This window comes from Amphiura filiformis, chromosome 15 (genome assembly GCF_039555335.1).
Source record: "Amphiura filiformis chromosome 15, Afil_fr2py, whole genome shotgun sequence".
Taxonomy (NCBI): domain Eukaryota; kingdom Metazoa; phylum Echinodermata; class Ophiuroidea; order Amphilepidida; family Amphiuridae; genus Amphiura; species Amphiura filiformis.
The window spans coordinates 42452936-42479213 of NC_092642.1; the positions used below are offsets into that span (position 1 = coordinate 42452936).

General features: G+C 37.4%; 1 pseudogene; it reads right to left on the minus strand.

The window, feature by feature from the left end:
* Positions 1 to 5714: 5714 nt before the first annotated feature.
* LOC140171664 (neuronal acetylcholine receptor subunit alpha-3-like) lies at positions 5715 to 26278 on the minus strand (annotated as a pseudogene).

Below are 26278 nucleotides of genomic sequence, written 5' to 3' on the forward strand. Positions count from 1 at the left end.
TCATTTTTAAATGTGGCTTGTCAATTTCTACTTCCAGCTTAAAAAAGGGAATCTTTATTCCGTTAATTTTCTGTCGTATTCCGAATGTTGGAAACAAATTACAAGAGAATTAAAACTGATTGTATAATGTAAATCGAACAACTAGGCTTATGGGTTGAAAACCTGGTTTATCGATAAAAGTGGCTCAGTATAAAAACGGCACACAGAAAAAGTGACTTTTGCAATCTTGTATTCATAGGGAAATATAAAAAAGGGTGTTTTCTTTTACTTCTAGCAACAAAATGTGACTGTTTACAACAACTTCGTAACTTCTGTGGCAGATAAATAGAGGACAGTATTGCACTTCCTGAATTTGATCAAATTTTTAATACTGAGCCACAATATATGGTAGATGAGTTGACTTCTGACGTCAACACAATTTCCATTGTTTTTTGCCTGGCAGTATGCGCGGGCATCATATTTTGTTCAGGGCTCGTGTTTTTAAAACTCCCGCCACATCACAATATACCTTTGCTCCAAAGCCGACATATTTTCCATCCAATTGAAAGCAAAAATGAAAAACCATGCCATATGACCTCTGACACTATAGTAAAGACCGGCTGGCGCCTCGGTGAGTGGAATTGAGCGGTTGGTGGGTAGGGTAGACCAATATCTGTGGGTAGACAGTATAGTGGTCCTACTTGTTGGTGACAGGGAAGTGCTGGTTAGTGACTCATGTAGCTTGTCTCTAGTCCAACGATTCCCTAGTCCGAAGGTTCGCTAGTCCGAACACGTAATTTACCATTCGCTAGTCCTAATTCTTAAAATGGTTCGCTAGTACGAATATCGGGTTCTCTAGTCCGAATATAGAATAAGGCTCGCTAACCCAAACCCAAACCCAAACCCTAAACCATTATTCTATATTCGGACTAGCGAACCTTCGGATTAGCGCGGAACTTAATTTGTTTTTCGGACTATAGCGACCCTTCGGACTAGAGAGAAGTCACGAATAAATGCACTTTGGCTAAATATGCCGTGACTTCTCTCTAGTCCGAAGGATCGCTAGTCCGAAGGTTCTCTATTCCGAAGGGTCGCTAGTCCAAAAATCAAATTAAGTTCGCTAATCCGGAGGTTCGCTAGTCCGAATATAGAATAAGGGTTGGGTTTAGGGTTAGGGTTAGTATTAGGGTTAGAGTTAGAGTTATATTATATGTTCTCAAAATAATTATCAAGCACGGATCACATTAATTTTTTTTAAAACAAACTCATATTGATCCTAAAACTAATAAAACAGCCGACTCTCAACACGCGATATTCAAAATTCTTGCGCCGAAATTGTCCAGTGCAACGACGTCATGGTTACGCGTGCTTAATTGTTAGCCTTAATTGTATTACTGGGACGTAATTGCACTGGGCAATTTCGGCGCGAAATTCTTGTTCTGGGAAATTCTCTAATCTATGTGTATTACGGTCATGATAGGGGCAAACCCTGAAGGGAATTCCCTAGTGCATTACTGCAATGTGAAATATTTGGGAAGGATCTAATTAGAACATGAGGTCAAGTGTTTAATTAGAGACAAGAGGGGAGTTCCACATTTGTATGTGATATAAAAGGGGAAAACAAAAACAAACTCGAGGTTTCCTGTAGAGATTTATATCATTATGATGTGAAAAACTAGTTATAAAAGCTGTCAAATTATAGCATTTGGAAATCAGAGATATTGCAAGTGCAGGACACGAAGGTGTTACACATACCAGTACAGTCAGTCTACTCTGAAGTACAAAGTACCGACGCGGACGCACACATTGTGCCGACTTTGAAGGCACGCATACTTCAGCAGAGACGCAGCACGGCGCACTGTTTACCCGCTGTATACGCGAGCGTTGTCAATTTGTACTTCAGTGTAGAGGGAGTTTGAGGAATACGCCACAAGTACACAGTTATCCCAAAAGGGGACGTAGTTGGTCTTTGTCGTCGCACAGATTGAAAGATTCTACAGTCTGCCAAGTATAACAGGGCAATTCGGGCCGGAGATTCACAATCACAATACGATGAGCCGCCAGTGGTTGCGCTTGCTGGACCATTTTCCGTGTGATCAATAGATAGAAAATGGATCTACTATAAATTACTGTTTTACCACGTATTCGCGTGTAACATCGTTATATCATGATATTGACATTTAAACACACAATGACATTATGTTCCTGTGTTGTATTCGTATTACACGGACTTTGGATGTCGACATTTTCCCGATATGCACCGCACACCGACATCGCCTGGCTAATAATTATTTGGTACGCCAGAGATATTAAAATCAATACCCGGGATCAATACACGTGAATGTGCTATGCACGATTTTGATATTCAGACTAAAATCTTTGGATACCGGGGTAGAAAATGATGTTTATCTCCCGTAAATGATTTCGTCTAAAGAAACCAGGCGTGGTTCCTTGCACTTGAATATATGTGTTGAACAGATATGATAGTCGTTAGCTTGCGTCTTGAACTCAAAAACTGACAATAATTCTGATTTTATATGTGCCGAATTATATAGCGCAGTGTATAGGCCAATCGTGGGTAGTCTAAAAGAATATGACCTATGGCGTACCATGCTCGACTCACACACAGCGAGGTCAGTCACCGGGCAATTGTCAGTAGCCTTAGTCAGATGTCCTTCGGCCCATTATGCGTCTCAAAACTATTAAACAGGTCGGAACAAAATGGCCATGCGTGGCGGTGGATTCAACCTACCATGGCGATTTCTGCCATGAAGATATCGGGGCGATGACACTGTGCACCGGCGTATTTTGACCTCTTCCCAGCAAACGCTGGAGGCGCATCGTATTATGAATCGACCAAGGGACGAATGGAATTGAAAGATTCTTCAATCACCGTCTGCAGTAGAACAGGGTGATTTGTTTGAAAGGGCGGACAAACTGTACCTCAGGAAAGCAGTCAATGTAGCATAATTTTGTGTGTCATAATTGCCAAAAATAAAATACATTAGAAAAGATTTAAAACCCAACTTTCATATTTATTCCTCATTTAGACCTGGGTAATAGATTGTATATAAAAAATGAGCAGGATCCGACTTTTTATGAAGATTTGTCTAAACTTTCAATATTTTTACATTTTAGAAACACCGAGCTATTTGTTAGCTAGCGTAAGCGGTGTGGGCTACAGGGTGATCTAGTCGGCAATTTTCTTGCGAAAAGTCACTGGACTCCGTCTTTCCAGGATCTGTGCTGACCTTCAACTTGCAGAAAGTGTAATTTTTGAAGAGCTGAGTCGCTCTCAGGTCATGAAAATGACGTTTTCTCGGACCCTGATTGTACAGAAAGTCAATGGGGACTATATTTACTGGTGTGCACCCTTCAATACATATAGTCTTGTCTTGTGAACATTATGCAGATTTGGAGTAGTCCTAATAGGCACATGGGCAATTCCAGTTGAAATCCATACACCCCCCCTATGAAAGACATGACATTAATCTTCCACAAAGGGAATGTGAATTTTTAAATGGGGTTACCTAAATGGGCGAGTCAATACAAAATATACACCATTGTGTGGGAGATTGAGGTCAAGCATACTGCAGTTACTGTCCGTTTTCACAGTGCTCTTTCCCATTGACGCGTGACCTCTACAAATAGCCTACGTTAAAAGTATGGGGATATGCCTACTTAACGTCGCTGTTTGAACAATAACCGGCCAATATTAAAAGTACTCTTCTAAAGTTCTAGAAAATATAGTTTTGTAACATGTCCTAAATTTTTAGCTAATTTAGATGTTTGGAAATATGCGTACTTTGGTGTTTTAGTTAATGTTATAGGTAATAGTACATTGCCTAGTTAACGTCGCTGTGTGAAAAATAACCGGCCAATATTAAAAGTACTCTTCTAAAATTCTAGACAATATAGTTTTGTAACATGTCCTAAATTTTTAGCTAATTTAGGTGTTTGGAGAGGGTCGCACTTTTGTGTTTTAGGAAGGATATGTAAACGACAGATAACACCAAAAATATGAAGAAATTATTTCCAAACCGTGTTAAGTCAACAATCATTATGTTGCTCATTTTCAAGAATGCTGGTTTACAAAAAGCACGCCATTGTCTCATTTCGTGAACAAAGGTACACATACCATTGTTTCCTTTCGTTTCCTTTATAATCGGTTACCCAACTGAAGCTATAATACCAGCTTTATTGCGATATTGCACATTTAAAACAGACACTTGTGCACAACCAGAGAAGATCCGATTTAATCAGTTGAGCTGTTTCAATGAGTGTTATCTTGGTTTAATAGCTTTTGGGTTTAAGTCCTGCAAAGGTCGAGATGAATTCTACTGTAGACATGACTGCATCATGGTCTTCCATATGAGATGGATTTCAACTGGAATAGACCACATGTCATGGTATTCTGGATTATAGTTTGAATGACGTGTGTATTAAAAACCAGTCAAAGACAGTAAAAACGGAAAAAATACCTGAATAAAACATAGTTTTAAAATAATCGACTGATAAAGAAGACTATTATTTACACGCAATTGCCTTCTTTTGTTTAATGATATTTTCCCTACGTACAAAACATATCTAAAACCAATACTGATATAAAATTGCATCAATTGAGCCCATATTTATTGGTCGAGCTATGAGTTTTAATATATTGGACGAGAGGTTGTCGAGTCCAATATTTTAAAACTCATAGCGACACCAATAAATATTGGCCGTAAAACATCCAATTTTATCATTATTATGTGTTGGATCCAATATTTTCACACACTTGGATTCATCAAAGCATAATAATGGACGGTGTCGTGATGGTAGTGTAAAGACTCATCAATAAAGTGATATAATTATACCAATGAAACAGCCACGAGTAGTCATTGTTTGACAATTATAAACAGTCTAATTCACTTCACCCGGTATTTCATAACACCAAAATAAGTGGCAAATAATTACATATCAGTAAGTTCTGAACATTCATAATTTACAGCCACAGCTGCAGCCATAATCACCAATTTTCACCATTTTTAAGTTTCGATGTCAATTATGCCCTAGTGTATTCCGAGACCCGCTGTACAAACTTTCTGAGCACCATTTGAACATTAAGGGCTGGGGTATGAACGTTTGGACAGTATTTATTGTGGGACATTAGAGCACATCAGACATATCGAATTGCATTCTGAATACGAAGAATGTCATTCTGATATCAAATAATTTTGATTTTTAAAATTCGCAATTTAATACACATTTTATGGCAAATCATTAAAAATTGATATTTTTGATATTTAACAGTACATGTAGTTGAAGTAAACTTTATAAATCTGATGATTTATACTTAAAGTGTATGTAGGTGGGATGAAAAGCCGACGATCAATTGAAAATTTTGACCTTTCTTATTGAAGATATGGATTTTTTTTCCCAAAACACCAAAAAAATTAGGTCTTTTGGGAAAAAATCCATATCTTCAATATGAAAGGTCAAAATTTTCAATTGACCGTCGGCTTTTTCCTCCCTGCTACATACACTTTAAGAAAACGTCATTAGATTTATATAATTTACTTCGAGGACTGTTAAATATCAAAATTTTGAAAAAATATCAAATTTTTATAATTTGTCATAAAATTTGTATTATATTGTGATTTTCAAAAATGAAAATTATTTGATATCAGAAAGACATGCTTCGTATTCAGAATGCAATTCGATAGGTCTGAGGTGCTCTCATGTCCCACAAAAATACTGTCGAAACGCAATAAACGCTCATTTTAGATCCCTTAAGGCATTTAATCAAATTTTGTTATTATTATCAGTTCGCAGTGTCTTAGTAGTTTTTTAAAACTACTTAAAATACTTAAAACGTATTATCCTGAGAATCTCAGATGTTAGCATGAGTCCACGATTCAAATCTGGGAATCACCTGATTTCATTAAAGCCATAATACGGTGATTTGCCCCACATCGACGCCCTTAACTTTTCTCGAATTTCTACTTTTTGCATGATTGTAATGCCCAATGGTGTACTAAAATACCATGAAAAACTATTAGCCCGAAGTGCATTAAATACAGTAAAATTTAAGTTTTTATATTAAATCTGCATAATTATCTTCGGTTTTATTCCGAGTTCTTAGATCGAGTGATGGCTAACACGTCTCGTGCATGTGCACTGCCGCCAAAAACTGTGTATATATCGCTATTCGTTTTACGTATTTATACGTCCCAGCTGCGTGAAGCTCCGCTCAATAACAATCGGCGAGCTAATACATGCATTGTAGGAGCTGGAATGAAATAGCAATTTTCTACCTCATTTGTTTGGCTCGAAATTAAAAGGGGACAAGATCAGTGAAAATTAATGTTTAAATAGGAATCTATTCTTCTTAAGCGGAGCTTCACACAGCTGGGACGTATAAATAAGACGTAAGACGAATATGATGGTTGATCCCCACTCTGGTTTGCCGGATCCCGACTGTAGATGGTGTATTTTAATCAGTCAGGAGGGGATCGTATAATAAGTGACTTAAAAAGTGGCCCTCGTTATACTATCTACAGTCGGCAAACCTGAAGTGAGAATAACCATCATCACTTTGAAGATGTCTATCGACCATGATGGACGAAACCGTCAATCGTAAGTAAAAGTCGCCTTTTGTGTAAACTAAAATTTATTCAGTCTTATACAGCAGTGTTGTTGGACACGACACTCAACTTAGGTCTTCATAATTTGTCGGCGGCGTCTGAGCTCATTTTAGTAAGAAATGCATGCAACTTCAATGCTTGAAGTTCTGGGAAATTCCCGAAGTGGTAATTCGGCACTATGCAGACTCTGTCATCAGTATGTGTTAATATGATAGAGCTGGAAGAGGCACAAAAATCAACGGGGCTTTTAGAATCATACCACATGTGCCACAGATGACCATAATCAGAAACAGCCAAAGACATAAGCGATCGATAACAGCAGCGACATAATTCCATTCTTCAATTGCCTGCGAAAAAAGGAAAAAGAAAACGGTATTAGAAAACGAGTGGGAAATATGGCTTGGCATATCTCTCCGCACTGACTCGCTTACAATTGCGTTAAGGGGGTACTACACCCCTGCCCAATTTTGTGCCTATTTTTTCATTTTTCTCAAAAATTATAGCGCATTGGGGACAAGTAAGATATGTATATTATAGGGGCAAGGACTACAGCTACTGCACTGGAAATTTTATTTCAGCACAGACAACAGTTGTGGAGTTACAGTCAAAAATGAGGGAAAACCAATATTTGATCAATAAATCAATAACTACTTGTCTTGAGTTGCTGAATTTTCAGTGCAGTAGTGGTAGTCCTTGCCCTATAATATCCATATCTTACTTGTCACCAATGTGCTATAATTTTTGAGAAAAATGCAAAAATAGGCATAAAATTGGCCAGGGGTGTAGTACCCCCTTAACAATCTATTATTTGTATTCAAAAGATTTAACAAACGCCATAATTTTTAGATCCCCCATATTTCACTTTGCCCATTGTATTAGGCTATTCCATTTGAACTCCACACTACCCCTGTGGAAGATTTTGGAAATATCTTCCACAGGGGGAGTATGATCTTCAAATGTAATTGGTCAGTGTTAAGGTGGTACTACACCCCTTGATAAATTTGTGACTATTTTTGCATTTTCTCAAAAAATAATAATAACACACTGGTAACAAAGTTATGTATATTATAGGGTCAAGGAACCCAGTTACTGCACTGGATTTCAGTGACTCAAGAAAAGCAGTACGTTATTTATGATAAGAAAAAAGGTACCGCTAGAATGTACCTCATTTCTTAACACATATAATGAACTACTTGTCTTGAATCACTGAAATTTCAGTGAAGTAATTGGATTCCTTGCCCCTATAATATACATAACCTTTGTTACCAGTGTGTAGTTATTTTTTGAGAAAAATGCAAAATTAGTCACAAAATGTATCAGTGGGTGTAGTACTGCCTTAATCATTGTGAAACCCATACTCCCCCTGTATTATAGATTTACCTATATCTTCCACAACTTGAGTGAGTATTTCAAATGGAAGATACCCAACTGTCTATTCTACTTGAAATTCATACTCCCTCTGTGGATGTGGAAGCCCGTGTGGAAGACTTTAGCTAAATCTTGCACATGCGTAGTGTGGCGTTTAAAAAAGGACTAGCCCATTGCCCCTCCCTAACTTACATCATCGTAGTCATCTTCGTCCTTGATGTGGTTCACTATAAATTTCACCCGATCATTAGCCATCTTAAATTCACGTGAGTACTTTTTCACACCAGCTGACTTGGAGCTATCAGAATCTGTTGTAATGGCCTCCTTCTCTACATGACGGGGTCGCAAAGCCTTACAATCTACTGGACGTGAGTGTGTGGCGTTACCGTTAGCAGGGCGTGGTCGTAATGTATTGTAGCCATCGGAATGATGAAAATCAAAGATGGTTATTCCATTGCTACGTCTTTTCGCTTCTACATCCCGTTGATCAATATCCTTCATTTCAAAGTGATTCGTAGCAGGTCTTGTCGGTTCGTCGTCATAAAATTTATTTCTTAATTGTACCGGCCGTTTCATGTATAAAAGTGGCGGGAGTATTTCAAGAAAGAGTTTTCTCATCCATGGTGACATAATATGAGTACTTGGAAGCCTATAATGAATGTTTAAAACAACGACGGTGATAATAATGGATAAAGTCACCAGCAACATAGTGAATAGCAAGTATCGACCAATGAGTGGTATAATAAGCGATGAAGCCGGTATGATATCTGCAATCAGCAATAAGAACACAGTTAATGCGAGAAACACGGAGATACACAATGTGATTTTCTCTCCCGAATCTGACGGTAGATAAAACACCAAAACAGTAAGGAGTGAAATAAGTACGCATGGTACGATCAAATTCACTGTGTAAAAAGAGGTTTCCTGCGAATGATTAGATTAACTGTGATATCCCGATAGATCTCCTCACAACATGGATATCTGATAGCATTTTTGGATACCGGACTGTTTATTATGACCCATTCACCAGATTCCCAGTAATCTTCTAGCGTCACTTTTTCAGTCATTGGAACAATATCTATTAGAAAACCATTGTATGTCCAGGAACCGAACTTCATACTGCATTCTTGTTCGTCAAAAGGAAGTACTCGACATCAATCAGACAGGAACTCTGGTAGATTGCAGGTGGTAGCCAGTAGACGTAACCGCTGCTGTAGACTAGACAATTTGTACGTAACGTTACTTCGTACGTACCATCAGCACTGAAAATGATCAAACGGAAAGACACATAATAATTACATTTAATCAACTAATGTAATACATGAACACATGGTTACTTTACCGTTCTTACGAATTTCTTATACCAGAGACAATGAGATACACAAGTTGCACAGTCACCAAATACACACAGTGGTACGCATACAGGCAGACAGAAAGACAAACCGACACTCACATGCACTATACAAACATGCACGCACTACACACCGCACCTAACATCCAAAACACAACTGAAGACATTGTATACATGACGTGTAATGTACCCCACAACACACCCACCCCACCGTACTCACGCACCCACCCCAACACTGCACCCCACCTCCACACACACCGTCATACCGCAACACGCAGCATCACATCCATCAGACCTCTTTATATGACCGTATGACGCTCACGCACCCCATACTCGCGCACATCTCCACATCCACTCTCTACACCACACCATACCATACCATACCACGCAACACATTCCAACTATCTGGATGAACACGCACTCACTCCACATACCGTATCCACCCTCACACATTCAACCACACCCCACCCCACCCTACCACAACGCATCACAGTTCACACACCCTTACACATTCTAAAACCGTGCGGTTGATACCATTGAATCTTAGAATATTGGAACTGTGTATACTTTTCAAACTGCGGGTTTTTAATGCAACAGTGAAGTCTGTGTTATACGGATGGGAAGCCTGTATCCCAAACTACTAAGAGCTGGATGGCTGCTATACCCAAATGCTTAGGGCAGTGTACAACCTCTACTGCGAGCAGCACATAAGTAACAAAGACCCGGGAACAAAGAGCTGTATGGAGACTCTCAGAGAAGATCAATCAGAGAGAGAAGGACACGCTCCGCTGGACATTGCTTCAGGGGTAAGAGTGAACATGTCACCAATCTGATCAATTGGACACCCTAGCATGGAGCACGGCAAGACACCCTGGTAGACCGTTCCATTCCTTGTGTGCTCAAGGTGACTGGTCTGGAAACAACTGCCTGGCAACTAGTATGTAGGACAGGAGGATATGGATAGCTGTTGCAATTCGGGAAAACCACCCGAAATTAGCAAGTATACCGTACTTACTTGTTGAAGAGTACAATATGTGGAAGCCACATATAGTCTGGAGATATTCGAATGCTGGAAATATTTCCATATTCTGCTGGGTTCCACGCTAATCTGTAATCTGTCCAAGCCTGCATTGATAAAATTTGAAAAATATAATGATTGCAGAATGCATTGGGCATCATGGTAAAGAGCATTGATAAACGCTGAGAAAATGAAAGGGAAAGAAAGTAATTTGAAATGAAAATGAAGAGGGAGAAGGAAAAGAAGCGCAGAAGAAGATGGAAGAAGTGTAGAAGAAGAAGTCAAAGAAGAAGTAAGAAGAATGAAGAAGAGGAGGAGGAGGAAGAGAAAGTTTGAAGAACTTGAGAAGAGGGAGGATGAGGATGTATAAAGGAGAAGAAAATAAAATATGAAAATTTATTATAATATACTGATTTTAAGGGCTCGGATAACGACGTTTGCAGTGGGACCTGAGAGCACGTGACATCAGACATGCCAGACGCACCAAATTGTATTCTGAACACGAGGAATGTCCTTCTGATTTCTGATATCAAATAACTTACGATTTTTTTTTGAATTCACGATATACAAATGTTATAGCAAATTATTAAAACATTATATTTTTGACATTTAACAGTCCTCGAAGTAAACTTTATAAATCTAATGATATGTACTTAAAGTGTATGTAGCTGGGATGAAAAGCCGTCCAATCTATGAAAACTTTGACCTTTCATATTGAAGACATATGCGGTGATATGCCTAAATGGTTTTTCATAAAAGACCTAAAAAGTGTATGTCTTTTGGGAAACTTCATGTATGTATATATCTTCAATATGAAAGGTCAAAATTTTCACATGATGAACGGCTTTTTCTGCCAGCTACATACATAAGTACATATAGCATTAGATTTATAAAGTTTCTTCAAAGTTCGAGGACTGTTAAATTTAAAAAAAATATCATTAAAAAAAAATATTTTGCCATAAAATTTGTATTATATCGCAAATTTCAAAAAATCTAAACTATTTGATATCAGGAGGACATTCCTCGTATTCAGAATGCAATTTGGTGTATCTGATGTCCTCTCAGGTCCCACAAAAATACTGTGCAAAGGTGAGTGACCGATCCATCCCTTAATGAATATCTTCAACATTACCTGTTTCAGCCAGACATTTGTAGTGATAATTTGATTCTTTTCATCCTGAAAGAAAAAAGAAAAATTATGGATAAAAGTTAATATAAAAACAAATCTTACTGCATGGCACCCGAGAGACTAATTTTCAATATTCTTATTGTGTATCTACTATGCATATTTTTCTCATCCTTTCACAGTCTATTATTAAAGGAGTATGGCCCGATCTCATCAAATGCTATTTCCACATTAGCAGACCTTGATCCATAGAACTCAATGCTTTGATCCAACACCTATATAATTTGGAAACCAAAACGTGTATTTGAAGGTCCAATTCATGATCATGAGTGAAAAATAACCCACTTTAGACACATTTTGGCTCGCAAAATCTTAATAAAGCACCTTTCAGCCCTAATATTTCACACGATCGATGAGAACAATCTGGGCTTCCACTGGTACCAGAATCTCTAATACCATGCACAAAGTGGATGGGAATGATGATCATACCATCTTCTTTTACATTTAAGAGATAAAATGTTGACAAATCTTTTCTTAATGGCAATTCTTTACACAATATATATCGAGCCTAAATATACTGACACTGGATAAATGGTATGAAATGATTGAAGGTGACTCACCAGACTTTTTTCAGTGACTTAACTTCATCATATTCAGGCAGTGACTCAACTTGATTCGATCAAGCTGAATAAAATGCTTTCATATACTTTGGTAGGGGTAGTCGGAGAATATGAAGCGGGTCTGAACATTTTAGCAGAGAGAGAGAGAAAAAAAGGGGGGGTCTAATTTTGTCTCATTTGGGAGGGTCTGATATTTTTCTTCTATTCAGTATTATGGATCTGCACTAGCAGTATTGGAATCAACTCCTTGCCCAACATGCCCAAGGATACTTAGATAAGTCCTAGTCCAGTGCCCATTTTATAGCATTAAATGTTTGATGACTCATTACAATACAGTTCTCACCACGTCTATCAGCTGTGACATAGTCAGCCCAAATTCTACGAGTAGAACCTCTGAATTATTCTGGACAGGCCGTATTAGTTTATTATAGTCGTGAAATAGATCATGCACAAGACGCTCTTCGTCTGTGGACGCGTCGCCGCCTGCAAACGCAAAGGTACGAAGAAAACGTGTTTAAAGTTTTATATCGAGGGTTGAGAGCCAGAAATCATAAACTCACAATCACCCTGCTCTCACAAAATGAGTATAAAGTTGCCAGGGCACTATAGAAGATACAGTCCATTAATCATGACAAAATTCAATAGAAAACAAAAGACCAAAGCAAGGAGCCAACTTTATGCTCATTTTGTGAGAGGTGGTCATTCACTCGGTCGGACATCCGGGAACATTGTCCCCTTCGTCCCCTTTGCACAAGCGCGCGGATAGCAACCAGCTTGAGAAAGGGGAACTGCACATGCGCACACTGGTTTTACAAGGCTATTTCCCCTTTGTGACGTCAGCCCGACCAAGAGAATAGTGAGTTACAGCTTTCTGGTTCTGAACCCTCGATATTTTTCAGCAGCCTAGAACAATGGCGACCATGTTTACTCTAATGTAAAACGGTGTATCTTCGTTGTGAATTTTGTTCGCTATGAACAATTCCAACTAAAAACGATGGTGATTTACTGACGTTTTAGCAATGTTTCACCACTACACTAGTGGTTTCATCAGACTGGCAACTCATCACATCTGACACTGTGCACCGGCGTATTTTGACCTCTTCCCAGCAAACGCTGGAGGCGCATCGTATTATGAATCGACCCAGGGACGAATGGAATTGAAAGATTCTTCAATCACCGTCTGCAGTAGAACAGGGTGATTTGTTTGAAAGGGCGGACAAACTGTACCTCAGGAAAGCAGTCAATGTAGCATAATTTTGTGTGTCATAATTGCCAAAAATAAAATACATTAGAAAAGATTTAAAACCCAACTTTCATATTTATTCCTCATTTAGACCTGGGTAATAGATTGTATATAAAAAATGAGCAGGATCCGACTTTTTATGAAGATTTGTCTAAACTTTCAATATGTTTTACATTTTAGAAACACCGAGCTATTTGTTAGCTAGCGTAAGCGGTGTGGGCTACAGAGTGATCTAGTCGGCAATTTTCTTGCGAAAAGTCACTGGACTCCGTCTTTCCAGGATCTGTGCTGACCTTCAACTTGCAGAAAGTGTAATTTTTGAAGAGCTGAGTCGCTCTCAGGTCATGAAAATGACGTTTTCTCGGACCCTGATTGTACAGAAAGTCAATGGGGACTATATTTACTGGTGTGCACCCTTCAATACATATAGTCTTGTCTTGTGAACATTATGCAGATTTGGAGTAGTCCTAATAGGCACATGGGCAATTCCAGTTGAAATCCATACACCCCCCCTATGAAAGACATGACATTAATCTTCCACAAAGGGAATGTGAATTTTAAATGGGGTTACCTAAATGGGCGAGTCAATATAAAATATACACCATTGTGTGGGAGATTGAGGTCAAGCATACTGCAGTTACTGTCCGTTTTCACAGTGCTCTTTCCCATTGACGCGTGACCTCTACAAATAGCCTACGTTAAAAGTATGGGGATATGCCTACTTAACGTCGCTGTTTGAAAAATAACCGGCCAATATTAAAAGTACTCTTCTAAAGTTCTAGAAAATATAGTTTTGTAACATGTCCTAAATTTTCAGCTAATTTAGATGTTTGGAAATATGCGTACTTTGGTGTTTTAGTTAATGTTATAGGTAATAGTACATTGCCTAGTTAACGTCGCTGTGTGAAAAATAACCGGCCAATATTAAATGTACTCTTCTAAAATTCTAGACAATATAGTTTTGTAACATGTCCTAAATTTTTAGCTAATTTAGGTGTTTGGAGAGGGTCGCACTTTTGTGTTTTAGGAAGGATATGTAAACGACAGATAACACCAAAAATATGAAGAAATTATTTCCAAACCGTGTTAAGTCAACAATCATTATGTTGCTCATTTTCAAGAATGCTGGTTTACAAAAAGCACGCCATTGTCTCATTTCGTGAACAAAGGTACACATACCATTGTTTCCTTTCGTTTCCTTTATAATCGGTTACCCAACTGAAGCTATAATACCAGCTTTATTGCGATATCGCACATTTAAAACAGACACTTGTGCACAACCAGAGAAGATCCGATTTAATCAGTTGAGCTGTTTCAATGAGTGTTATCTTGGTTTAATAGCTTTTGGGTTTAAGTCCTGCAAAGGTCGAGATGAATTCTACTGTAGACTGCATCATGGTCTTCCATATGAGATGGATTTCAACTGGAATAGACCACATGTCATGGTATTCTGGATTATAGTTTGAAAAACCAGTCAAAGACAGTAAAAACGGAAAAAATACCTGAATAAAACATAGTTTAAAAATAATCGACTGATAAAGAAGACTATTATTTACACGCAATTGCCTTCTTTTGTTTAATGATATTTTCCCTACGTACAAAACATATCTAAAACCAATACTGATATAAAATTGCATCAATTGAGCCCATATTTATTGGTCGAGCTATGAGTTTTAATATATTGGACGAGAGGTTGTCGAGTCCAATATTTTTAAAACTCATAGCTCGACCAATAAATATGGGCGTAAAGCATCCAATTTTATCATTATTATGTGTTGGATCCAATATTTTCACACACTTGGATTCATCAAAGCATAATAATGGACGGTGTCGTGATGGTAGTGTAAAGACTCATCAATAAAGTAATATAATTATACCAATGAAACAGCCACGAGTAGTCATTGTTTGACAATTATAAACAGTCTAATTCACTTCACCCGGTATTTCATAACACCAAAATAAGTGGCAAATAATTACATATCAGTAAGTTCTGAACATTCATAATTTACAGCCACAGCTGCAGCCCTAATCACCAATTTTCACCATTTTTAAGTTTCGATGTCAATTATGCCCTAGTGTATTCCGAGACCCGCTGTACAAACTTTCTGAGCACCATTTGAACATTAAGGCATTTAATCAAATTTTGTTATTATTATCAGTTCGCAGTGTCTTAGTAGTTTTTTAAAACTACTTAAAATACTTAAAACGTATTATCCTGAGAATCTCAGATGTTAGCATGAGTCCACGATTCAAATCTGGGAATCACCTGATTTTATTAAAGCCATAATACGGTGATTTGCCCCACATCGACGCCCTTAACTTTTCTCGAATTTCTACTTTTTGCATGATTGTAATGCCCAATGGTGTACTAAAATACCATGAAAAACTATTAGCCCGAAGTGCATTAAATACAGTAAAATTTGAGTTTTTATATTAAATCTGCATAATTATCTTCGGTTTTATTCCGAGTTCTTAGATCGAGTGATGGCTAACACGTCTCGTGCATGTGCACTGCCGCCAAAAACTGTGTATATATCGCTATTCGTTTTACGTATTTATACGTCCCAGCTGCGTGAAGCTCCGCTCAATAACAATCGGCGAGCTAATACATGCATTGTAGGAGCTGGAATGAAATAGCAATTTTCTACCTCATTTGTTTAAAAAAAAAAAAAAAGGGGACAAGATCAGTGAAAATTAATGTTTAAATAGGAATCTATTCTTTTTAAGCGGAGCTTCACACAGCTGGGACGTATAAATAAGACGTAAGACGAATATGATGGTTGATCCCCACTCTGGTTTGCCGGATCCCGACTGTAGATGGTGTATTTTAATCAGTCAGGAGGGGATCGTATAATAAGTGACTTAAAAAGTGGCCCCTCGTTATACTATCTACAGTCGGCAAACCTGAAGTGAGAATAACCATCATCACTTTGAAGATGTCTATCGACCATGATGGACGAAACCGTCAATCGTAAGTAAAAGTCTGCTTTTGTGTAAACAAAAATTTATTCAGTCTTATACAGCAGTGTTGTTGGACACGACACTCAACTTAGGTCTTCATAATTTGTCGGCGGCGTCTGAGCTCATTTTAGTAAGAAATGCATGCAACTTCAATGCTTGAAGTTCTGGGAAATTCGAAGTGGTAATTCGGCACTATGCAGACTCTGTCATCAGTATGTGTTAATATGATAGAGCTGGAAGAGGCACAAAAATCAACGGGGCTTTTAGAATCATACCACATGTGCCACAGATGACCATAATCAGAAACAGCCAAAGACATAAGCGATCGATAACAGCAGCGACATAATTCCATTCTTCAATTGCCTGCGAAAAAAGGAAAAAGTAAACGGTATTAGAAAACGAGTGGGAAATAGGGCTTGGCATATCTCTCCGCACTGACTCGCTTACAATTGCGTTAAGGGGGTACTACACCCCTGCCCAATTTTGTGCCTATTTTTTCATTTTTCTCAAAAATTATAGCGCATTGGGGACAAGTAAGATATGTATATTATAGGGGCAAGGACTACAGCTACTGCACTGGACATTTTATTTCAGCACAGACAACAGTTGTGGAGTTACAGTCAAAAATGAGGGAAAACCAATATTTGATCAATAAATCAATAACTACTTGTCTTGAGTTGCTGAATTTTCAGTGCAGTAGTGGTAGTCCTTGCCCCTATAATATCCATATCTTACTTGTCACCAATGTGCTATAATTTTTGAGAAAAATGCAAAAATAGGCACAAAATTGGCCAGGGGTGTAGTACCCCCTTAACAATCTATTATTTGTATTCAAAAGATTTAACAAACGCCATAATTTTTAGATCCCCCATATTTCACTTTGCCCATTGTATTAGGCTATTCCATTTGAACTCCACACTACCCCTGTGGAAGATTTTTGAAATATCTTCCACAGGGGGAGTATGATCTTCAAATGTAATTGGTCAGTGTTAAGGTGGTACTACACCCCTTGATAAATTTGTGACTATTTTTGCATTTTCTCAAAAAATAATAATAACACACTGGTAACAAAAGTTATGTATATTATAGGGTCAAGGAACCCAGTTACTGCACTGGATTTCAGTGACTCAAGAAAAGCAGTACGTTATTTATGATAAGAAAAAAGGTACCGCTAGAATGTACCTCATTTCTTAACACATATAATGAACCACTTGTCTTGAATCAATGAAATTTCAGCGAAGTAATTGGATACCTTACCCTCCTATTAAAATTAACTTTTGTTACCAGTGTGTAGTTATATAATGAGAAAAAAATGCAAAATTAGTCACAAAAGTTATCAGTGGGTGTAGTACTGCCTTAATCATTGTGAAACCTATACTCCCCTGTATTATAGCTTTACCTATATCTTCCACAACTTGAGTGTGTATTTCAAATGGAAGATACCCAACTGTCTGGAAGTGTGGAACCGTGTGGACGACTTTAGCTATTCTTGCACAAGGGTAGTGAGGAGTTTAAAAATGGACTAGCCCATTGACCCTCCCTAACTTACATCATCGTAGTCATCTTCGTCCTTGATGTGGTTCACTATAAATTTCACCCGATCATTAGCCATCTTAAATTCGCGTGAGTACTTTTTCACACCAGCTGACTTGGAGCTATCAGAATCTGTTGTAATGGCCTCCTTCTCTACATGACGGGGTCGCAAAGCTTTACACTCTACTGGGCGTGAGTGTATGGCGTTACCGTTAGCAGGGCGTGGTCGTAATGTATTGTAGCCATCGGAATGATGAAAATCAAAGATGGTTATTCCATTGCTACGTCTTTTCGCTTCTACATCCTGTTGATCAATATCCTTCATTTCAAAGTGATTTGGAGCAGCTCTTGTCGGTTCATCGTCATAAAATTTATTTCTTAATTGGACCGGCCGTTTCATGTATAAAAGTGGCGGGAGTATTTCAAGAAAGAGTTTTCTCATCCATGGTGACATAATATGAGTACTTGGAAGCCTATAATGAATGTTTAAAACAACGACGGTGATAATAATGGATAAAGTCACCAGCAACATAGTGAATAGCAAGTATCGACCAATGAGTGGTATAATAAGCGACGAAGCCGGTATGATATCCGCAATCAGCAATAAGAACACAGTTAATGCGAGAAACACGGAGATACACAATGTGATTTTCTCTCCCGAATCTGACGGTAGATAAAACACCAAAACAGTAAGGAGTGAAATAAGTACGCATGGTACGATCAAATTCACTGTGTAAAAAAGAGGTTTCCTGCGAATGATTAGATTAACTGTGATATCCCGATAGATCTCCTCACAACATGGATATCTGATAGCATTTTTGGATACCGGACTGTTTATTATGACCCATTCACCAGATTCCCAGTAATCTTCTAGCGTCACTTTTTCAGTCATTGGAACAATATCTATTAGAAAACCATTGTATGTCCAGGAACCGAACTTCATACTGCATTCTTGTTCGTCAAAAGGGAAGTACTCGACATCAATCAGACAGGAACTCTGGTAGATTGCAGGTGGTAGCCAGTAGACGTAACCGCTGCTGTAGACTAGACAATTTGTACGTAACGTTACTTCGTACGTACCATCAGCACTGAAAATGATCAAACGGAAAGACACATAATAATTACATTTAATCAACTAATGTAATACATGAACACATGGTTACTTTACCGTTCTTACGAATTTCTTATACCAGAGACAATGAGATACACAAGTTGCACAGTCACCAAATACACACAGTGGTACGCATACAGGCAGACAGAAAGAAAAACCGACACTCACATGCACTATACAAACATGCACGCACTACACACCGCACCTAACATCCAAAACACAACTGAAGACATTGTATACATGACGTGTAATGTACCCCACAACACACCCACCCCACCGTACTCACGCACCCACCCCAACACTGCACCCCACCTCCACACACACCGTCATACCGCAACACGCAGCATCACATCCATCAGACCTCTTTATATGACCGTATGACGCTCACGCACCCCATACTCGCGCACATCTCCACATCCACTCTCTACACCACACCATACCATACCACACCACACCACACCACACCATACCACGCAACACATTCCAACTATCTGGATGAACACGCACTCACTCCACATACCGTATCCACCCTCACACATTCAACCACACCCCACCCTACCAGAACGCATCACAGTTCACACACCCTTACACATTCTAAAACCGTGCGGTTGATACCATTGAATCTTAGAATATTGGAACTGTGTATACTTTTCAAACTGCGGGTTTTTAATGCAACAGTGAAGTCTGTGTTATACGGATGGGAAGCCTGTATCCCAAACTACTAAGAGCTGGATGGCTGCTATACCCAAATGCTTAGGGCAGTGTACAACCTCTACTGCGAGCAGCAGCACATAAGTAACAAAGACCCGGGAACAAAGAGCTGTATGGAGACTCTCAGAGAAGATCAATCAGAGAGAGAAGGACACGCTCCGCTGGACATTGCTTCAGGGGTAAGAGTGAACATGTCACCAATCTGATCAATTGGACACCCTAGCATGGAGCACGGCAAGACACCCTGGTAGACCGTTCCATTCCTTGTGTGCTCAAGGTGACTGGTCTGGAAACAACTGCCTGGCAACTAGTATGTAGGACAGGAGGATATGGATAGCTGTTGCAATTCGGGAAAACCACCCGAAATTAGCAAGTATACCGTACTTACTTGTTGAAGAGTACAATATGTGGAAGCCACATATAGTCTGGAGATATTCGAATGCTGGAAATATTTCCATATTCTGCTGGGTTCCACGCTAATCTGTAATCTGTCCAAGCCTGCATTGATAAAATTTGAAAAATATAATGATTGCAGAATGCATTGGGCATCATGGTAAAGAGCATTGATAAACGCTGAGAAAATGAAAGGGAAAGAAAGTAATTTGAAATGAAAATGAATAGGGAGAAGGAAAAGAAGCGCAGAAGAAGATGGAAGAAGTGTAGAAGAAGAAGTCAAAGAAGAAGTAAGAAGAAAGAAGAAGAGGAGGAGGAGGAAGAGGAAGTTTGAAGAACTTGAGAAGAGGGAGGATGAGGATGTATAAAGGAGAAGAAAATAAAATATGAAATTTTATTATAATATACTGATTTTAAGGGCTCGGATAACGACGTTTGCAGTGGGACCTGAGAGCACGTGACATCAGACATGCCAGACGCACCAAATTGTATTCTGAACACGAGGAATGTCCTTCTGATTTCTGATATCAAATAACTTACGATTTTTTTTTTGAATTCACGATATACAAATGTTATAGCAAATTATTAAAACATTATATTTTGACATTTAACAGTCCTCGAAGTAAACTTTATAAATCTAATGATATGTACTTAAAGTGTATGTAGCTGGGATGAAAAGCCGTCCAATCTATGAAAACTTTGACCTTTCATATTGAAGACATACGGTATGCCTAAATGGTTTTTCATAAAAGACCTAAAAAGTGTAGGTCTTTTGGGAAACTTCATGTATGTATATATCTTCAATATGAAAGGTCAAAATTTTCACATGATGAACGGCTTTTCCTGCCAGCTACATACATAAGTACATATAGCATTAGATTTATAAAGTTTCTTCAAAGTTCAAGGCTGTTAAAATCAAAAATATCATTTAAAAAAAATATTTTGCCATAAAATTTGTATTATATCGCAAATTTCAAAAAATCTATTTGATATAGCAGGAGGACATCCCTCGTATTCAGAATGCAATTTGGTGTATCTGATGTCCTCTCAGGTCCCACAAAAATACTGTGCAAAGCTGAGTGACCGATCCATCCCTTAATGAATATCTTCAACATTACCTGTTTCAGCCAGACATTTGTAGTGATAATTTGATTCTTTTCATCCTGAAAGAAAAATTATGGATAAAAGTTAATATAAAAACAAATCTTACTGCATGGCACCCGAGAGACCAATTTTCAATATTCTTATTGTGTATCTCCTATGCATATTTTTCTCATCCTTTCACAGTCTATTATTAAAGGAGTATGGCCCGATCTCATCAAATGCTATTTCCACATTAGCAGACCTTGATCCATAGAACTCAATGCTTTGATCCAACACCTATATAATTTGGAAACCAAAACGTGTATTTGAAGGTCCAATTCATGATCATGAGTGAAAAATAACCACTTTAGACACATTTTGGCTCACAAAATCTTAACAAAGCACCTTTCAGCCCTAATATTTCACACGATCGATGAGAACAATCTGGACTTTCCAGTGGTACCAGAATCTCTAATATATACCAAAAAGTGGATGGGATGATGATCAGAATATTCTCCTTTACATTTATGGAGATAAAATGTTGGCAAATCATAAAAATGCTGACACTGGATATGATATGATTTGAATGAAGTTGACTCACCCGTCTTTTTCAGTGACTTAACTTCATCATGTTCCTTTAACTTGTTCAGTCAGTGACTTAATTTGATTCGATTTAGATAGGGGTTGTCGGAGAATATGGAGTCTGAACATTTTATCAGAAAAAGGGTTTTTAATTTAAACTGTCTAAATTGGGAAGGTCTGATCTTTTTCTTCTATATATATTCAGTATTATGGATCTGCACTGGCAGTATTGTAGTCAACTCCTTGCCCTAGGATAGTATAACTCTCAGTCCAGTACAAAGTATTTTGGCCCATTTTAGCATTAAATGTTCGATGACTCATTACAATACAGTCCTTACCACGTCTATCAGCTGTGACATAGTCAGCCCAAATTCTACGAGTAGAACTTCTGAATTATTCTGGACAGGCCGTATTAGTTTATTATAGTCGTGAAATAGATCATGCACAAGACGCTCTTCGTCTATGGACGCGTCGCCGCCTGCAAACGCAAAGGTACGAAGAAAACGTGTTTAAAGTTTTATATCGAGGGTTGAGAGCCAGAAATCATAAACTCACAATCACCCTGCTCTCACAAAATGAGTATAAAGTTGCCAGGGCACTATAGAAGATACAGTCCATTAATCATGACAAAATTCAATAGAAAACAAAAGACCAAAGCAAGCAGCCAACTTTATGCTCATTTTGTGAGAGGTGGTCATTCACTCGGTCGGACATCCGGGAACATTGTCCCCTTCGTCCCGGGCTTCGTCCCCTTTGCACAAGCGCGCGGATAGCAACCAGCTTGAGAAAGGGAACTGCACATGCGCACACTGGTTTTACAAGGCTATTTCCCCTTTGTGACGTCAGCCCGACCAAGAGAATAGTGAGTTACGGCTTTCTGGTTCTGAACCCTCGATATTTTTCAGCAGCCTAGAACAATGGCGACCATGTTTACTCTAATGTAAAACGGTGTATCTTCGTTGTGAATTTTGTTCGCTATGAACAATTCCAACTAAAAACGATGGTGATTTACTGACGTTTTAGTAACGTTTCACCACTACACTAGTGGTTTCATCAGACTGGCAACTCATCACATCTGACTGCTTCTTTTTATATGCAACAAGATGCACCGTAGAAGGCGTGATGAGTTGGTCAAAGGCCCCCTCGTCCTTTAGAGTGTCCTGTCCTTTTCGGCGGACTTTTTGCGGGATGATTATGTCGTAAAATTGGGGAAATTGTTCCCCAATAACAAAAACGACAAGCAAACACCAAAAACATCTCTATAAATGTGGACATCATCGTCATTAATTTCATCATCATCATCATCATCATCACAGCACTAGCAAACAGGCAAAGACGGGTGCTACGGACCCCTCCGCTACCACGGGCTACATGCTGCCAAATAGCATGATATTTTCATTTCAAACAGGAATAATTAGTTCCTGTCATTTTGTTTGAATTTTACAAATCTTACCTTTGGCCACCATAAGCAGCAAACATGTTGTGATGTAAAAGAGCCCCATTTCAGTCTTCCGTTGTCACCCCGGTTGTCACCAGGTTAAACGTTGTTACCAGGCGTCGTAGACAAGTACATCAAGTGTCGCGTCGTATATCAGAACACCAGCTATATATCATAGCACTCTCAAGCAACCTGTCCATGAAAGTGCAATTTGGATTTGAGAAACAGTGACATTATTAATATTATTAGGTGATCTTTAAACTCAATCGTCTTCAAAATTATATTTTAATCTTTGTCTTGTCATAATAATATAATAATGACCGACCTCGTATGTACTATTATTAGTATTAATAATAGTCAAATAATTTGACATCACCGGTTATAATCATCATGATGATGATTGATATACCAATTACGCTTTATAAATGAGTGTTCCAATGCTTTTCCTTTAAGGTAGTGCTGCAGAGCTACTGGTTGATTCATAATATCGTAATTTTTGTTTTAAGGATACTATCTCCATATTTATTTATTTATTTATTTATTTATTTTTATTCATTTATTTATTTATTTATTTATTTATTTATTTATTTTTATTCAGTTATTTATTTATTTATTTACATATTTATTTATTTTATTTATTTATTTACATATTTACATATTTATTTATTTATTTATTTATTTATTTATTTATTTATTTATTTATTTATTTATTTATTTATTTATTTATTCATTTATTTATTTACATTGTATTTACCAAATAGGCCCACTTTAAATAAACACTTTTAAAATTAATGTACATAATATTGTAAATCATAAAAAACATATTAAAGAATTCTGCACAAAATCTATCAAAAAGATGTTCCAAGGGTATCGAAAGGACATGACCGATATTCATCATTAATTTTCCGCGCTCATTATGACCAATCGTTTTTCCTAGAACAAAAACAATCGAACATGTAAAATCATTACAAGGCTGAAACATTGTTACCATTAATGGTGGCAGTTGTTTTCCATTATTAATTAGCAAATGATCAAATAACCTTTTGGAAATTATTTAAATCTATATGTTAATGTGTCAATAGACATAGTATTCAAGCAGTTTGTAAGTCCAGTTTATAATTGTGGAGAGGGTCTGTGGATAATATGAGTCACAATGCTCATATAAAGGGTAACACAACCCCTTTACGGGCATCAAATATGTTGAAAAGAATTGTCATTTCCCTTTCAGTATAATAATGATAATAATATTAACAATAATAACAATAATAATAATAACAACAACAAAAACAAAAATGATAACAGTAATGAATAATAATAAACAATAAAAATAATAAATAATAGACAACAACAACAACAACAACAACTCTTGAAGTTGTTGAACCACAACAACATCAAAAAGACGTTCTCGTATTCAGAATGCAATTTGGTGTGGCTGATGTGTTCTCAGGCCCCACAACAAAAATACTGTGCAAAGGTGGGTGGCCGTGATCGACTCTTTAATTTCAAATAAATTCCTTCAAAATGTATCGAATGAAAGCAATATATATAGCCGGAAACATTGGGTATTTTAAGTACTAATAAAAACAATTAATTTTTACCCGGGATTTTTACTAAATTGGTAAATCAACCCAAAACTTATAATTCAAAACTTTGGCCCGAGACAGACTTTGGCGACATTATCAAGTACATGTATTTCTTGTTTTGCTTGACTGATCGGGTCACAATGATGAAAATGTTTCCGTACTCAACAGTGACAATGGCTTCCATGGTAACTATGGACGCTCCAAAAGTATTATAATATCTGATATTATATTAGGAATGACAATGGGATCTGATAAGAATATTAAATATTGTGGAATACTAAAATATAAAATCTACGCCGGGAATCTATATACGTCTTTTCTTTATTCCGATATATTTGTTAATAAAAATATTACTTGCAGGATCATCGTGGACAACATTAATGTTATATACGTCCATGATAACACCATTATTTTTAAGTCGGAAGTTCAACTTTCCTGGTTTGATCTCAATCGAATTGGCTGTTTATGCATGAAGGTTTCCTAATTCTAAAGACATTATACGTCAGGCAAACCTTAATCAATCAATACGCTTTTACTATAGTATTTGAGATGTTGTTAATACCAAATTCTAAAAGTAAGATGTTTGCTGTCATCATTTATACAACATCTTTGTCATAAAGCTCTCTGAACAATGAAATAATTAATGCCACACAATTTATTTAATTTACTTTTGTTCATTTAACATGGCAATATGTTTGTACTATCAGTAGTATTTGAGATGTTGTTAATACCAAATTCTAAAAGTAAGATGTTTGCTGTCATAATTTATACAACATCTTTGTCATAAAGCTCTCTGAACAATGAAATAATTAATGCCACACAATTTATTTAATTTACTTTTGTTCATTTAACATGGCAATATGTTTGTACTATCAGTAGTATTTGAGATGTTGTTAATACCAAATTCTAAAAGTAAGATGTTTGCTGTCATAATTTATACAACATCTTTGTCATAAAGCTCTCTGAACAATGAAATAATTAATGTCACACAATTTATTTTATTTACTTTTGTTCATTTAACATGGCAATACGTTTGTACAATCAGTAGTATTTGAGATGTTGTTAATACCAAATTTTAAAAGTAAGATTCTTGGTGTCATCATAATTTATACAACATCTTTGTCATGTAAGTTCTCTGAACATTATTAATGTCACACAATAATTTCCTTTGTTCATTTAATGAGTTATTACTTACCATTCGTTGTAGATATCGTAAGTTTGATGATGCGTCGTACAGCTATATATTTTAGTGTTTTCCTATATTCCTAAGGTAAACATGGTAAAGCATCCAGAACAAGAAGACAATAATTTAATTCGCTGTCACTCACATGACCGTTACATTTGATCATTGTCAAACTTGCCAACAAATTTCAGCCCAAATTGTGCGTTAAATCATCAAAAAGTCGCCCAGTTTTATCTTAACCATTGGTTTCTATAATGGGATGGAAACTATGAAAAGTCGCGGAGCCAATGTTGAAAAATCGTCCAATTTGTTTCTAAACCATTGGTTTCTATAGCACAGGAAATGATCAAAAGTCGCGTGGAAAATCTC